General features: G+C 41.6%; 1 pseudogene; it reads left to right on the plus strand.

Annotated features, from left to right (window-relative positions):
* Positions 1-15,614, plus strand: part of LOC146871535 (protein FAM107B-like) — a 37,765-nt pseudogene extending 22,151 nt beyond the window's left edge.
* The last annotated feature ends 403 nt before the right edge of the window (positions 15,615-16,017 follow it).

The raw sequence follows: 16,017 nt of genomic DNA on the forward strand, positions 1-16,017 counted from the left end.
GCGACACTTACTTTCACTGAAAACTTTGGCATAGGCGTATTCGCCGACGCTACTTCATGGACCACAATGCCCTGGGGTAACACGCTGGTAGGATGACCAGAGTGCGGCCAGTCGGACTTTTGTTTGTATTCATGCTCCCTTGAGCCGGTGGGGCTGACGAGCCCATGGATACGCACCTGCGCGCCATGAGTGGTACTTTACCTGAGAATACTTTTTTTGGCAGCCTACGCAGCAACCCTACACATATACCTGCTCCCTGCTGACGACAGGCAACTACCTCGAAACACGTGTCCAGGGATGGCTAACGCGACACTTACTTTCACTGAAAACTTTGGCATAGGCGTATTCGCCGACGCTACTTCATGGACCACAGTGCCCTGGGGTAACACGCTGGTAGGATGAGCAGAGTGCGGCCAGTCGGACTTTTGTTTGTATTCAGGCTCCCTTGAGCCGGCGGGGCTGACGAGCCCATGGATACGCACCTGCGCGCCATGAGTGGTACTTTACCTGAGAGTGCGGCCAGTCAGACTCATACATCAATAATATATTAAAAAATGCTCATAAAAAAGTCATAAATATTTACATACAAGTTCAAAGACATCCAAAGTCCATAAAAAATACTGTAAAATAATCAGCCAAGGTATATGGGGGTCAACTTCAAGAGAGCTTTGCGTGTGCACCACATAGAGAATAAAAATTGTGATACCGAAAATACAACAGGGAGACGAGTATCATATTTCAATATCCTAAAAGCCTCTATGCAGTGCCTGGTTCCCAGGTTTCTACATAGGTGGATCAGCCATCGTTGTCTCGCTTTCTTGTATCCTGGGCAGAAAATAAGTACATGGTATTCTGTCTCTGCTGCGTTATTACAAGCCGGGCAACCCAAAATTTGTAAGCCCACTCATTTGTTAGTAAAAGTACGCAGTGGGAATACCCCATGCCTGAACTGCAGGTATAACTTCCTGGCAGGAGCTGGTTTAATGTCATCCAGTATGGGCTCTAATCTGTACTGTACTGTTCTTTTATTCCTAAAAGCACTGTGGTAAGCTTGCCTATTGTAGAGCTCCCCTGGAGGTGGGCACGTTTGTTCTCCCAGTAGCTCCCTTTCAGATCCTTCCTTGATACTGTAGGACTAGTTTCTTCTGGGTTGTGCCACAGATTGCCCCTTCCCATGGTCAAAAATGTATCCCAGATAAAAGACAACCACGGTAATTTCCCGCCCCTTGTATACTCAGCACCTCTTTCAGCTCTTCCCTATACTCAACCAGTTGTGGTGTGGCCCACAGACGCCACCAGAATCGAAAGGGTCTAAGGGCGGCTTTGTCTGTGATTGATCTAACCCCAAGGTCCAGACACGGTGTAAGGGGGGGAGCTAGGAGGGAATTGCCTGGCAAAGCTGTTCTCGATTTTTGCTATGTTGCCAGATGGACACTGGCCCCAGATTTCAGCCCCATAAAGGGCAGCACCTATTGCTTGTGCTTTATATATTTTAACTACCGGGCCAACAGGTTTATGGATGAAATTTCAAAATACCTTTGTCAGGCCCCCCGTTGTCTGGGCCAGCTTCAAGCTGGCTTTCTTAATTTGGGCTCGCAAGTCCATTTTTTCTGTGAGCGTAATGCCAAGGTACTCAAAAACAGACACCCTCGCCAGGGGTCTGCCTTCCAAACACGGATTTGGCCGGGTACTATTACCTATTACCTGAGTTAAACACCATAAATTTTGTTTTCTGTAGATTGATCTCAAGCCCCCTTTCCTTGCAAAAGACTTCAAAATTATAAAGGAACCTCTGTATACCCATAGGTGTTTTTGAGAGTAAAACACTGTCGTCAGCGAACATCATGGCCGTTACTTTACGGCTCGCCAACTTGGGGGCTTTTTTGTCCTTCCCTGCAGTTACAGCCTTAACTAATCCATTTATGAAAAGGCAAAAAAGAGTCGGGGCAAGGACACAGCCCTGACGGACACCTCTGTCTATGGGTATGGGTAAGTTCTCATGTTTGCCAAACCTAATTTGGGCAAATTGCTCTCCCCAGTGTCACTGGTGTCCGTTGTTTCCTCTACACCCTTCTTCCATTTGGTCCCCAATCCCACAGCTGGCTTGGATTTCCCGTTTTTCATGGGCCGTGGTGAAGCAACGCCCAGATGCAGATCAGCATTAAATGGTTCACCTGTAGTCACACAGCCCTTTGACTGACAATAGCCGTCTTTCAGTCAGTTCATTTCAGTGTCCACCACTCCTATCGCCCTCTGGAGCATCCTGTCAATAGAAGTTAGTTGCAATAAGGAAGAGGTTTGCGGGAGTGCCATTTGCTTTTTGTCAGCCAGGTTTGCTTCTCCATTATTCTGCTTGTTTGCAGCACGTTGGAAGATGTTGGGTTTCCTCTTGTATTTAGTGCTCTAGCACTTTACACATACCAGCAAGGGCCAGAGGTTTGGACAAAACTTAAATTGGACCAGACAATTTAGAAAGGTGAGGGGGGCTCAACGGCACAGTATATGCTCTACAGGGGGTTTGAGAACTAACCTCAGTCCATGCGATGTCTAGGCATCAGGCCCAACTGATTCTGGGGGCAATCTCAGAGGGGTGGCATTTCCCGGGCGCGCCCGCCATGCGCTGCGGGGGACCTGCAGCGGCTTTAAGCAACTCCCAGCAGGAAAGTGCAGGCATTGGAATGCTGGCCGCAGTGTGCTCTGGGGCTTACTGTCCCAGCCCCCCCACTGGCGGCAAAAAAACAGTATCGGCGGTCTCCTGCGCTGCGAGAGACCTGCGGCGGCCTTAAGCGCCTCCCGGCGTGAAAGTGCAGGCGTTGGCGTGTTGGCCACAACGTGCTCTGGGGCTTGCTGTCCCAGCCTCCTCCTTGTGCAAAAAACAGTATCGGCGGTCTCCCGCGCTGCGGCGGCTTTAAGTGCCTCCCGGTGCCAAAGTGCAGGCAGTGTTGGCAGCGTTGACGTGCTGGCCGCAGTGTGCTCTGGGCCTTGCTGTCCTGGCCCCCTCCTGGCTGCAGAAAACAGTATCAGCGGTCTCCCGCCATGAAAAATAAATCAAGCAGTGACAAAGCAAAAAGGTTGGTAGCCAACACCAGAGCCTTTGGTTTTGCCAATACTTAAATTGTGAAGATACACTTTAATGCACCATGCATCGTCTTGTTTTAGAGGGTTTAATTGTTTTTATCTACATATATTCTTGCACACAAAGAATTATTTTGAAACCAAAAGAGCTGATAACATTTCAATTTCAAACTCCCAGTATTGTGAGATTGGAGTTTTTAAGTCAATCTTGGAACAAACTCCCGGAAGCAAATCCAGGGCTGTGTGAGGGAGGTCTGTAGAGTAGAAAAAATAACGAAGATAGGATTGGAGAGGGAGTTCACTGGACAGGTAGAGATGTGTATTTTGTGACAGTGCAATCTTACATATATTTAGTCGTAAATTAGGTTTTACAAACTATGTCTAAGCTGCCTCCAATCTTCTCGGCTGGATAATTTTTGAAAAATATCTTATAGACTGGCTTGTAGCTTTGTATAGAATAGGAACTACATTCAGACTTATCCACGTTTCTGCAGCATGTCAGGCTGAGACTATGTAATATGGTTTGTTGGTGTTCAGATGCTTGTCGTTCATTAATCTTGCACTCAGGAGTATCTAAGCGGGCCGGCTAAATTTAAGAGCTGGGTGCTGTGTTAGTAGGTTTTTGTTTTGGGGTAATGATGCATGGGAGCTAAAAGAGAGAGGAGTGGAGGACTGAGGGATGGGAGTGCAGGCAGGTAGTAGACGATTGGGGTAGTTGTGTAAATGTTTGATTAGTGCAGAAGAGAAAGAACAGAGCAATAGGGAGCTTTAGGCATAGCACACATAGAAACCAGGAGTAGTTGCATAAGTAAGAGGCAGCATAAGGTGATTGTTAGAAGAGGGAAGGGTAGGTTTACAGGCAATGATGGAAACAATGGGTGAGAAACATGCAAGGTGTAAAGAAATGGTGAGCCGGTCGCAGTGTGGCCTTGTAGTTAGAGGATGGAGCAAGAAGAAGAAAAGATGATGGAGATGATTGAGTACAATGGTGAGAGAGGGACAGAAGGAACTAAGTGGTGGGAAAGTTGCACAGTGTAGGGAGGGGTAGCCATGAGTGAAACATGCTGCATGAAGATAGGGAGGAAATATTGGTGGGAAGGAGCTGATAGGTATGACAGGACAGAAGAAGAGAGGATATTATCTGGGAGAGGGGATGAGTGGGATAATAAATTTCAATGTATAGCAGATGAGATGGAGTGTGGTTTAAATTGGTTTGTAGTAGAACCTGTTGCTAGGTATGACAGACGGGAATTTTGGTGATGGTTCTGTCTGGATGTTGACATGATTCTGAGCCTTTCATTGTTTGTGAATTTTCTGCTTATCCTAGAGCAACAGAAGCTCAGATACCAGGACCGGGAGGAATGATTTAAACCCTTAAGATATAGATCAGGTGCTGTCCAACAAGAAAAGATACGGGCAGCCTTCAGGGAAAACTTCAACCTCAGTCGTGTATGCAGTGAAACTGTTCTCATGTAAACAGCTTCTATGCAGTATTCCATTTTTCTTATGTAAAATGCTCTGAAATCCAGTTGTCTTGTTGACGCTATATAAAACTGGAAAAGTAAATAAAATAAAAAAACAAGAGCCATGGGGTCAATCCATAGAAACAGAGATAACCAGTAGATGGGTTGATATGTTGGGAAACCCAGGAATTATATGCAGAAAAGGTGTAAACCCTCAGGATACATCCCAGGCGTGGTCTTCTAAGGAGCACTGTGGGGGAACTAGTAGGGAGCACAAGTAACCGTGTGGTACTACTGGCCGACTCAAGAGTGATAGTTGACAATCCACAGAAACTCAGCTAACCCTTTAGAGTAGTAAATGTATAAGGTACACTCAGGACAGAAGAGGGTGGGAAAACCCAGAATAAATGAGTTAAACCTTGAGCATATATGCTAGGTGGGGTTCTCTCAGGAGCAACACAATGCAACACAGGGTACATAACTAACCCAGGTGTGCATCCCCGGAGTTAATCGGCAGACCTCAGGGAAGAAACGTTGAAGCTGTTGGCATATGTGCTGTGATGGGTGCAGCAAGGAGTGGTGGAGTAGTCCATCGAAATAAAGATTAGATAATATGAGCTATGGGGTCCATTCAGAAGTGAATGTGTAGTAGCATAGAGGAATATAGTTCATGTTAGGGTGGTAAACCCATAGGGTTAGTTGAGGAATATGAACAGCAGGAACTTGTATCCTTGTAGTGTAGGTGTCAGTATGCAGGTGTTCATTTGAAGGGAAATGGGTCTCTGTGAATAACGAAGGGGTGAGCGGAAGAAGGAAGGACATTACAGGCATAGCTTCTGACCCTTGGCCATTGCAAACCCTAACAGGCCTAAACATGTTGCCCCCTTGAGAAACAAAGTATTGTGTAAACATTGCCAGAGTGCACCAAGGCACTGTATGTGTTTATACCAAAACAGTATAATCACAGGAGGTCCAGTAGTGCTGAGAAAAACATAAGCAGAACCTACACATCGTTTTGGAGGTGTCTCCAGTCAGTTGAGCACTTATCAGGTCCTGCTTAAAAGCCAAGCCATCCTGAAAAGCTGCATACAACGTGGTGGTTCACAGAACAGTTGGCAGGATACTGCCTTACCGGAGTAGGCCTGATCAGGCCTACCTTTCATCACCCAATGTCCTCATCTCTATATAAAAGTACAAAACTTAATTCTTGAATCAAAATACCTTTGCAGTATCGGCTGTAAATAATGAAGTATCCTCTTGTCCTCCTTAGCTTTCCTTCCACACATTTCACTTTCATTGTTAGCAGTGCATGATATTTCAGAGTGAAGAAACATATGCTTTTCAACAGATGTCAAGCTATGCCACTGCAAAGGAGACGTATTCTTCTACTGTGTGAATTTGGTAGATTGCTATTTTTTTAAAATATTAGCACAGCTGTTTCAAACTGTTTACTTTGCAAGAAATAGATTTTATATGTAAAGCTCTAAGTGCCTTCTTAACCATGGCAGGCTGCATTCTGTTCCAGCAAGGCAACTAGGGGCGTACTCTGGTGTCTTGACAAACTTCAACAAAACATATTGAGAGATCTCTGCTTTCCTAGCCAAGATCTCTGTGCCTTCTGAAGAGCCACTACCATGGTGGCCTGGAGCTTTGCTGTGCAAGTGAAATATTCAGTGCTGCCACACAGCAACTTTTTTTTGTTCTGTAAATGCAAACTCCAAAAGCAGGAATATTGCGACTGCTTCTTTGTTTTTTTGTTTAGACTGCGAGGCTTTCCAAACAGGAAAAAGTACATCAGAACATCTGCCCTAAATAGGGTGGAATATCTTTGTTCCTTTGATAGCCTGGTGTTCTTGGAGCCGTTGGTCTATGGTTTCAACTAATGAAGCCAGAAGAGGCAGAGCCAGTGGAGACTCTGCCAGTGCAAACATGATGATTTGCCTAACTTTAAATAGAACTGGGAGTTTGGCAGGCATGGTACTCTGCCATGTTCATGCAGAGTACCCCTGTGTGACAAACTTGTAATAAGACCCTAGGTCTGGTAGCTACTTCCCCCCAACACCCGCTCCAGTGTTCTTCCTACTACAACTACTCCCTACCCAGCTTGGCTCTTCTCTCGCCCTTAACCTACAGTCTTTTGCCCAAGTCCAAGGAAGTATAACAGTAACCACATTTGAAAGTCTTATCTGCTCCATTCTAAACTTATTTGCAAGTGTAAAGACCACCCCCATTTACGGATTCCATCTAAAAAGTGCCCAAAAATGAAACATTTCTTTCCGAAGCCATAAAAAGCAGCAGAAAAAAAACAAAATCACAAAATTATGGTAGACCATCAAAATCTTCCTTACAATGAAGAACACCAATATGTTCTGATGTATTATAGCAAAATGCCTAGGCAAAGATCACACAAAGAAGCTAAACCCATTACATGAAAGGCCTTTGCAAGAGCTTATATAGAGAAGTTGTATACTGTAATCAGTGTATGTTCCCTACCCTTAAAAGTCATGAACCTATTGGCTAACAATAGAGTATGAGTAGCTATATTGACAGAAGACATTTATAAAGTAATTATGGAGCTGTAAAACTCAAGGGCAATAGCTACTGACAAAATCTTTGTCGATATTTTAAAATCCTGCCCTGATTCTTGAGCAAACTGTCTCAAACAGTCGACTTTTTTTATAAGTACCATCTTAATTCTAAACTCCTAGAAGGGTAGTAACATTATTTCATTATATAAATAAAGGAGATTGTAATGACCCTAAAAAGTTACCACCCAATATCAGTTTTGAATGTAATGAGGAAAATCTACACAAAATGTATTTTATCAAAATTGTCCACCTGGGCATATTTGAATGATCTTCTTCCAATTGAACAATGTGGTTTCCGGGAGGGATGCTCCATTGTGGATAGTATCCTATGCCTAATGGTGATGCAGGAAAAATGTGCGAAAATAAGAAAGTCAAAAGTTTTTGCGGCATTTGTTGATTTTAGTAATGCCTCCGATAAAGTTGATCGATCAACGCTATGGCAAAAATACACAAACTAGGGTATTCCTAGCTTTTTACTTTGTCCGCTGGTTAATTCGTATTCTGTAAATGGTTAAAAGTTTTAACAGAATCTGAGTCGGAAACAGGGATGCATTTTGTCTTCCCCATTATTTTACTTTGTATTTAGCAAACATCACAAAAAAAAGAGTGAGTTGAATGTACAGCCTCTGAAGTTAGGTACTAACATAATTTCAATATTAGTGTACGCCAACAATTTAATTTCAATGTCCCTTATCCCTATCGGACTACAAAGACAGTTCGATGCATTCGCTTCTTTCCAGAACATCATAGTTTATCTGTAAAGGAGTGAAAGACAGTGGGGGCTTCAGATTTTAATGTCTGAAATTATTTGTATTGTTAGGGCTCGAAATTGGAAATTGTCAAATCTTAAAACTATTTAGGGATGAATATATCTAAAAGAAACCTGGGTGACTCGTGTGAAGGGCCACATTTCTAAAGCAGCAGCAATAGAGTTTGGCCTGCAGAAGCTCTCTAGATCAGTTGGTAGTATTAACATGTCTTCCCTACTCCAGGTTTATGTTGCCAAAATTCCCTCTTTAGCTTTATATGCAACAGAATCTCATTCAATCAGTGACCTGAAAAGGTATGCTTATGATGAATCTAAATTATCTATGTATGGGGTAATCTAGCTCGACTAAAATAATTCACCTAGAACAGCCTTTAACAAGCAATTCTGACAGATTTTACATTATGCCTATCAGCTATACTCCAGCCTGGAAAACTGTCTTAAAACAAAAATCTGGCACAATGGTACACATTATTCAAATAAGACTTGCACTTTTACAAAATCATTTCTGCATTCTGCCGAGAAATTAAATCTTTGGTGAGACAAGATATTTTCTCACAATCCAATCAAATACTTGGCTTTTATCTGAAAGAAATTGATGAAATAAAAATAAAAACTATCAAAATGATTTAGGTCATTGTGGGTAGATTACAAGACTACAAATTAATTGTAGATTCCCTAAATGTGGAATAATGTAGTTTTAATTAAAAGCAAGCCTACCTATAGGTCACACCATAGTTTTCATATAAGTTATTTGATTATATGATTATGGTTCTCCATTTTATTTATCTATCAAAATATGTAAATATTATCATACCTATTTTATCTACAATTGCTTCGCTATTGAAAAAAGTTAAAAGAAAATACACAAATACACTAGCTTAAAGTACTGCAGCACTTGAATATCTGAGTTTATCACATACAACTTAAATCTTGATATATTTTCTTCCTTATACATGTATACCTTATAAGTACTTGTGTATCTATATATTTATTACTTAACTCCAACTGTAAATAAAAAGAAAACATTGACTCTCACCAATGCATTACCCTATGTTTCACCCTATACCACTCTCAAATATCCTCTACCTCCACTCTCTGACTCATCGCAAACCTCAGTCTATGACTATGATCTCCAAAATAACCTTTTCTAGCCTCTTCCCTCCTCTATCCCTCCTTCGATAACTCCAAACCTCATTTTACTACTATGATCTTCCAAATAACCCATTCTAAATTATTTCCTCATGTATTCCTCTCCTTTGAATCATCCCAAAACTCATTTTACAACTATGAACTCCCTAATCTATTTCTAGAGACTTTTCCCTCCTCAATCTCTCCTTTTAGCCACCCACTCCTCATCTTACTACTATGATCTCCCAATAAGCACTTTGTGGACTCTTCCCTCTTCTAGCCCATCTTTAGCCTTTTCAATTAAACTAACAGACTCACATGTCCACCACTCAAATTAACTCATATTTCCCTATACTAATCGACCACTAATCCTTTTTAGCTTCTGGAGTGGCATGCTACTTCCCGAAAAGCAGTCCGACGCTTCTTCAGGGGTAGTAAGCGCAATATAAATTCAATTACAATTATATCCGTGAGTACATAGAATTGTCCTGCAATTCAAATTTTGGTCGCTTCCTTTCGGAGTTAAGACTTGGATACCAAATGGAGTCACACATAGTCACCCAAGTTGTCAATTTTGTAATGCGTTGGTGCAAGATACGTGCATATAGTGTGTTTTTTCTACTAGGACTTTGGAACGAACACAATAAATATATCAATGCATCAATTCAATAGGGGCAAAGCAGGCATGTGAAACCTATGATGAAGCGTTCATGCTTATGATGAACCGTCCATCAGAAAATGTTTGTTAATGGCTGAATAATTTCTTTTATGTCATTTTTAAATCCATAAATGAAGAAATATATGGTATTATTGAAATTATTATCTTAAGGCAAATTTACACTTTTTTTAATTGTGATATAATTATGATTGCCATGTGGATATTTGATGAAATTTTGTATGTTGGTACAATAGAAATAGGGTTTCTGTGGATTTGCTACAGATTTAAAAAATATAATACATAAATAAATAAATAAATAAGTAAATACCGCGTTTTGTTCAAGTACTAGCATCCTGCTTCCACAAGCATAGGATGCTATTTCGTTTCATGATCTCTGCAGTTGTTCTGCTCACTTGCAGATGTCATTCAAGCATGAGTTTGTGTTAGAAGAACAGCTGTTCGGCTAAGGGGCAATGTAGCATGCTATGGAAAGTCTGTCACTGTCTTTAGGGGATGTGTTTACCGGTTTGGTCCCCTCCTCTGATTCGCCTCCTCAGGTGCTAAGTTGGAAGTGAGAGGCCAAGGGATAGGTCAAGTGTGAGTAGACGGGGGAGTATTATGGAAGGGGCCCACGAAGGTAATAAGGTAATTTATGCAGTACCTCAAGATAAATAACAGGCGCTAGCTACCTGAAATCATATAAATGATTACCTACCTCCTCCGTCTTCCTCGTGTTCAGTGGACAGAAACCACCCAAAGAAGCAATAATAAAGCTTTTCTCCACCCAATATTCCTTCCAGGAAGTTCCTGTCATGTGACACATAAAGGTGGGTGAAGCCCGGAAAGCATCCTGAAATAGCAAGTTAAATAAGTTTAACAAAGCAATTTTTCCTCCCGTCCTCTCAAGGGAAGGAGTGAGAGATTGATGATTGTGATGAGGAAAGACTATGACTCAGAGTAATGAAGATTACCGGTAAGTAACTGAGTCATTACAAGCAGTTTTCTTGTTAAGCTCAATGTGCCGCTCTGAAACTAGCTGCCGTGGGCTTAGGCCCAGCTCACCAGTGCCTAAAGATAAGCCCTAATTGAACTAATTGCATTGTCAGCATGGCTAAAGGCCGCGGGCCCAGGCTTCAGAACGCAGAGCTGAGAAGGTGCTTGTGGCTAGGTAGAGAAGCTGATGAGTAGAGAAGCAGGAGGAACTAGAGAAAGCGGAGAACAATAGACTGAAAGAGGTGAGGAATTCATATGACAAGCGAGAAGAATGAGGCAATTTGAAAACCGATTTATCGGAAGTAAAAAGGGAGAGAGGGGACTGGTAACCAATCTGATATACTTTAAGTAGGACTAAGAAACCAGTGGTGCCTGATGCAAGTTCCACACAACTTTCACTCCTTTTTTTTTTTTTTGAAGAACTGGATATTGTTTTTAAGTTGATACAGCATTTTTTTGCATTTGCAAAAAAGCTGTTTTAAAAGTTTGTTTTAAATATTGGATAAATTCACATGAACCCTGTCATAGACCTACGCGTGTTTTTCTAAGAATCACAGCGTAATGTAGGTCATGTCGTTCACCATATTTCAATAAAATTAATTAAATGAATGAAACAATTTGGAAAGATGATTGATCGATGCAGCTAAAGGGAATGTGAAGTGCATGAGCAAGATTCTCAGGGAGAAGCTACCGCAACGCTGGGCGACGAAAACATTAAAGCAACTTTTTTCTAAAATAATTTTAGTTGGAAAAGAACCCTAGATTACATACAGGATCTAAGTAAATTAGCATCATGCTCTTTTTGTGTCCTTTGGTCATCTTCGTTAGCAAACAGTACATCTTCTTCGTTCCTTCTGTAGATCTTCCTTCCATTCATTCTCGATGATGGCACCACCCAAGGGCTGCGACCGTATGCAAAAAAAGATGGTGATGTTGCTAAAGCCCATAGGAAGCATCCATAACACTATCTCATAGCGTAGGTGTCTATCAGCGGCATAGCACCCACAGCTGCCACGTGGTCCAGGTCACCTTCACGGAATCGTGGAACTTACCCAACAGTACCTTCAATGCAAGAGTGGTAGTCCTGTAGGTTCCACAGAAAGGGGAAAACTATGAATACCGGAATGCAAGGTGTTGTTGGCTAGAAAGCCAGGATTGCCTGAAAGGGTCACTCATGGCTTACGCTCATTTAGGATCTGTGAAAAAAATCACATCCTGAGAGCACACCTGATTGTAACTCGTTATTTATAATGTTGCAAAGCCTTTTCGGAAATATCCATGCCTTTCTCCTTTGCTTCCCACCAACAGCAGCTACGATAATGATTAGCATCACCACCATGGTCAGGCCCTGTTTTTGGTTATATACCTTTAAATCAAATTAAATGACTAATCCAAAAGCATAATGTTTGCAAAACATACAAATAAACATAACAGTTGAATTCCGTCAATAGATCATTCTCAATGTATCTAAATATTTTTGTAATGTTTCAAATTTCATAGCATCAGGCAATATTCCAATTCATTTCGAAGCTCCCATGCTCCTTACTCAGGGAAATGTAAAGCAATACATATAAAATTATTTGTTATTCATTGTCAAACATCCTTTAGAATAAATAGTGTGAGAGGGCCATACCTTATTGTATCCAAATACACATAAACATAAAATCATATGGTGCTTTGCGTTGGAATTCTATAGACTGTAGCACTTTTTTAAATGCAGTCATGGGGTAGAGACCCTAAATCTAAAAATATATAGTAACATATCTCTAAATATAGTCTTTAATTTTAACAAAAGTGAGTTTTGAATAATCTAAATTCAGTCTTTACATTGTCAAGCACTTTGAAATTCAGTGAGAAAAAGGGCTGTTTCACTATCACTGCATTCTCCTTTACATGCGGTCTTCCAGTCTTACTGGTATCTAGCTGTGTGGTCCCTTGTACTTGTTTTGATCTTCCTGACCTGACAGTACCAGGCTGTCATGCCTATGCCCATGTAGAGGCCTGGTGTAGCTCAGTTTGAAAGGCACTACTGGCCTCGAAGTCGCTGCTTGCTTGTGAGACTACCTCTGTCTGATGCACTGTATGTGGCTCCAGCTCTTGTGTGCAACTCATTATTAAAACCACAACTGGTCTGGGACCTTTCAGCGTGCCTTTGAGACTCCTGAACAGTAGCGGCATCTCTTCAGGCTCTAGCTCGTCAGGCTCCAGACCAGCCGATCCCAGTGCTTGTCCCACATTTCTCTACCACTACATCGTGCTCTCGTGTTGAGACACTAGGATTCATCAGCTCCAGAGTTCCAGTACCTGCACCACAATTCTTTCTTCAGCACCGGCTGGAAGATCAGGATCCGAGTATAATTAATTAGTTAGTAAATGGTCCAGATTGTAAGCTATGCAATGATTTCACAGTTTTACACCTGAACATGGAGATGCATCTAGTGTGCCACATTTAGGCTTTTTCCCTAGTGTCCCCGTGCTATAATCTTTTCCTTGTGATCCTGCATTCAAAACTCACTTTATTCGGTGTACATTGCTAGTTGGTTGTCTAGGCACCATAGGCTTCTTCTAATTTACTTTTTATTCTTAATATATAGGCTTTCATCCTGGTTATGTTTTGTTGAAATGTGTACACTACTGAGGTTAAGGTTCCCAGCAACAAGAGCTTCAGTACCCTTTTACTTTCAGTTGTGGTCTCAATGCATGACGTAGGGCGTAAAGGCAAAAAGGATTCCATAACCTTCCACAGTGAGCGTGTACTAGTGCATGTAAAATATGTTGCTAATATTATTTCAGTAGGAGCTTTACAGACCCGTGCTAACCTTTACAGAGAGGGCAGGACACGCCTCATCAGCAGGTATATTACCAGACACAGAATCCCAAGCTTCGCTTTTCAACTCTTAACTGATTGCTAGGAAAGTAATATTTGCTAAATAACCTGCTGCTTTTCCACAGCAGTGATCCTGCACCCAATACATCACGTCGAGCACACGGGAAGAGATCATACTGCGGACGCGTATCAGCACGACCAGTGTTGACCCATCAGTACAAGAGGTGCATTCCCTCTCGGTCTCCTCCATTCATGTGTGTCACTCGCGCTGTGATGCTTTGTGTTGGTAGTCGCAAGTGATTTAAGTAATGGTGGGTCCATGTCACTCTTGCAGGGCCACCGACGGCACAGTACAGTTTAGTTCATGCCATCCCCTGGTGCAAACATTTCCATGTCCTGTTTGAAATGCTGTTACTTTTCCAGCACTTGAGCAACATCCACCTTAGAAAAGAGTGACACGCTTTTTAGTCGAACTGTAGTAATTCATTCATCATACATTACAAACAATGTATTGTAACCAAGTTTATGAAGCAGTTGGACACATTTGCACACATGGTGCCTGGCCATTTAATGTCATTCTATCAGTCTTCTTCTAGGTTATGTGATCCACTTCCTTCATAGCTAGTTCTTTTAAAACGCATGATATTTTAGAAAAAACATCATTGACTTAACCCATATGACTATCTACATAAACGAATTCACAGATAGCATGTTTAGTTCATATATTCATTCACCTTTTCATTCGACTAACATTTCCTTTGACATAAAGAGTTTATTAGCTCATGGGGTATTTAGAGATGTGAAATGTAATTTGTGAGATACTGCGAAGTGCTTGCACTGAAGCCTACTACAGTGAGCGCTGAGGTGAATGTCCAGGCAACATTTGTAAAATATGTGCAATTGTTTCATAAAGGTAAGTATATATATTGTATGGATGAACGGCCAACACGATTACAGTCAGACATTTAAAAAGAAGAATGTGTGACTGTTTCAAGATGCATGCTGCTCAGGCTCTATAGAATTACCCACATTTTTAACAGGAAAGATTGGATGGCCAGATGAGCACAAGTGGTCCTATAAATAGCCCCTGGTACGGTTTGTTGGAAAGATCAGGAGTGGAAGACCATGGCTGTGACAGGGGGCCAGTAAGCAATATCCTGCTGGACATGAAGGTAATAGAGAACGTAAATAACGAAGATAGGGTATTCAAAATACACTTTTGTCAATATAAAGTGCTATTCAGAGATCTGCGTCTACATATTATAAATGTTCCCTACCCTGTGACTGCATTTTGAAAATAGTGATCATTCCGCGTAAATCCAAAGCAATCTGCCATTTAAAATTGTGTTTGTGAATTTAGATACTACAAGGTATGGTTATCTAAACCTACAATTATGTTTATTTTAAAGTTTGTTGAATATCTTTGCGAAAGACCATTTTGAAAGCGCCCCTTGACAAATGCCTGATGAAGGAGCAATGCTGCTGCAAATTTAATCTGAATATTACCAAATACCAATAAGTCTGACCCATTCCACAAAATGGAAATAAATTGAGAATTGACAATTGAATGAATTCATCCTTCTTTTTCTTTGAATTTTTGTACAAATCTGATACTTTTGGATTCTTATTTACGAATTGACCATAGGCTACAGTGTCAATGATAGGAAGCATTCGAGGACATTTGTCATTCGCATAGTTACATTTAGGAGCTGTAAATACACATCCTAATAAGACTTATATCATATGCTCTGGTTAGGTCGGAGCCTCTTTCTTTTAAAGATCACATTAGCCCGAGCTAATTTGTCCTACGTCTTGTATAGACTCTGAAACCTCGAAATAATTTACCTCCTGAAATGTTAATGTTTTAATCCAACTTAATCAAATGACAGCATTTTTGGCCAGTGGACCGCGAGATCTTTTTTGCTTTTCTTGAGTTTTCGCGTTATGTCTATTGGGCAGTAACATGGATTTCATATTTCTTTTTTCTCAGTATGAGCGGGAGCAGCAGCTGGCTTATCAGGGGACCCCTGCCATGGTGCCAGAGTTCATCTAAGTCAAAGAAGGCCTGAAGAAAGTCCAGCTTCCCGGGGACAGAGAGCATCACCAGACCTGAGGCCTGAGCAGAAGCATCGCGAGCGTTCAAGTATCATCGGTGAGATCTTACAGGAAGAGGAGGCAAAGCACGTGCCTTAGTGGACTGGCAGGGGAAAATCATGCATTCTGACGTCTGTCTCCGGCGTTCTGGGAAGATAAAACTACTATTCCTTTGTCATGAATTAAACGTCCTATGTATGCATGCAAGTGGAGCTCCAAAGTACCTCAAATACTTTAAAATTCGAGGGTCTGTCAGCAATCCAGCAGACTTGAGAGAGCTAAAGTTGCACTATGGATGGAGAGTCCCACGTGAAACAGTTTACTAATGCACTGGATTAGAGTGGTCATCGATGCAGAACTGCCTGTTAGGCAGATGCAGGAAGATGACTTCATGATGTTGTGAACTCTGAGCCAAGAACGAC

Source organism: Triturus cristatus, chromosome 1_1 (assembly GCF_964204655.1).
Source record: "Triturus cristatus chromosome 1_1, aTriCri1.1, whole genome shotgun sequence".
NCBI lineage: Eukaryota > Metazoa > Chordata > Amphibia > Caudata > Salamandridae > Triturus > Triturus cristatus.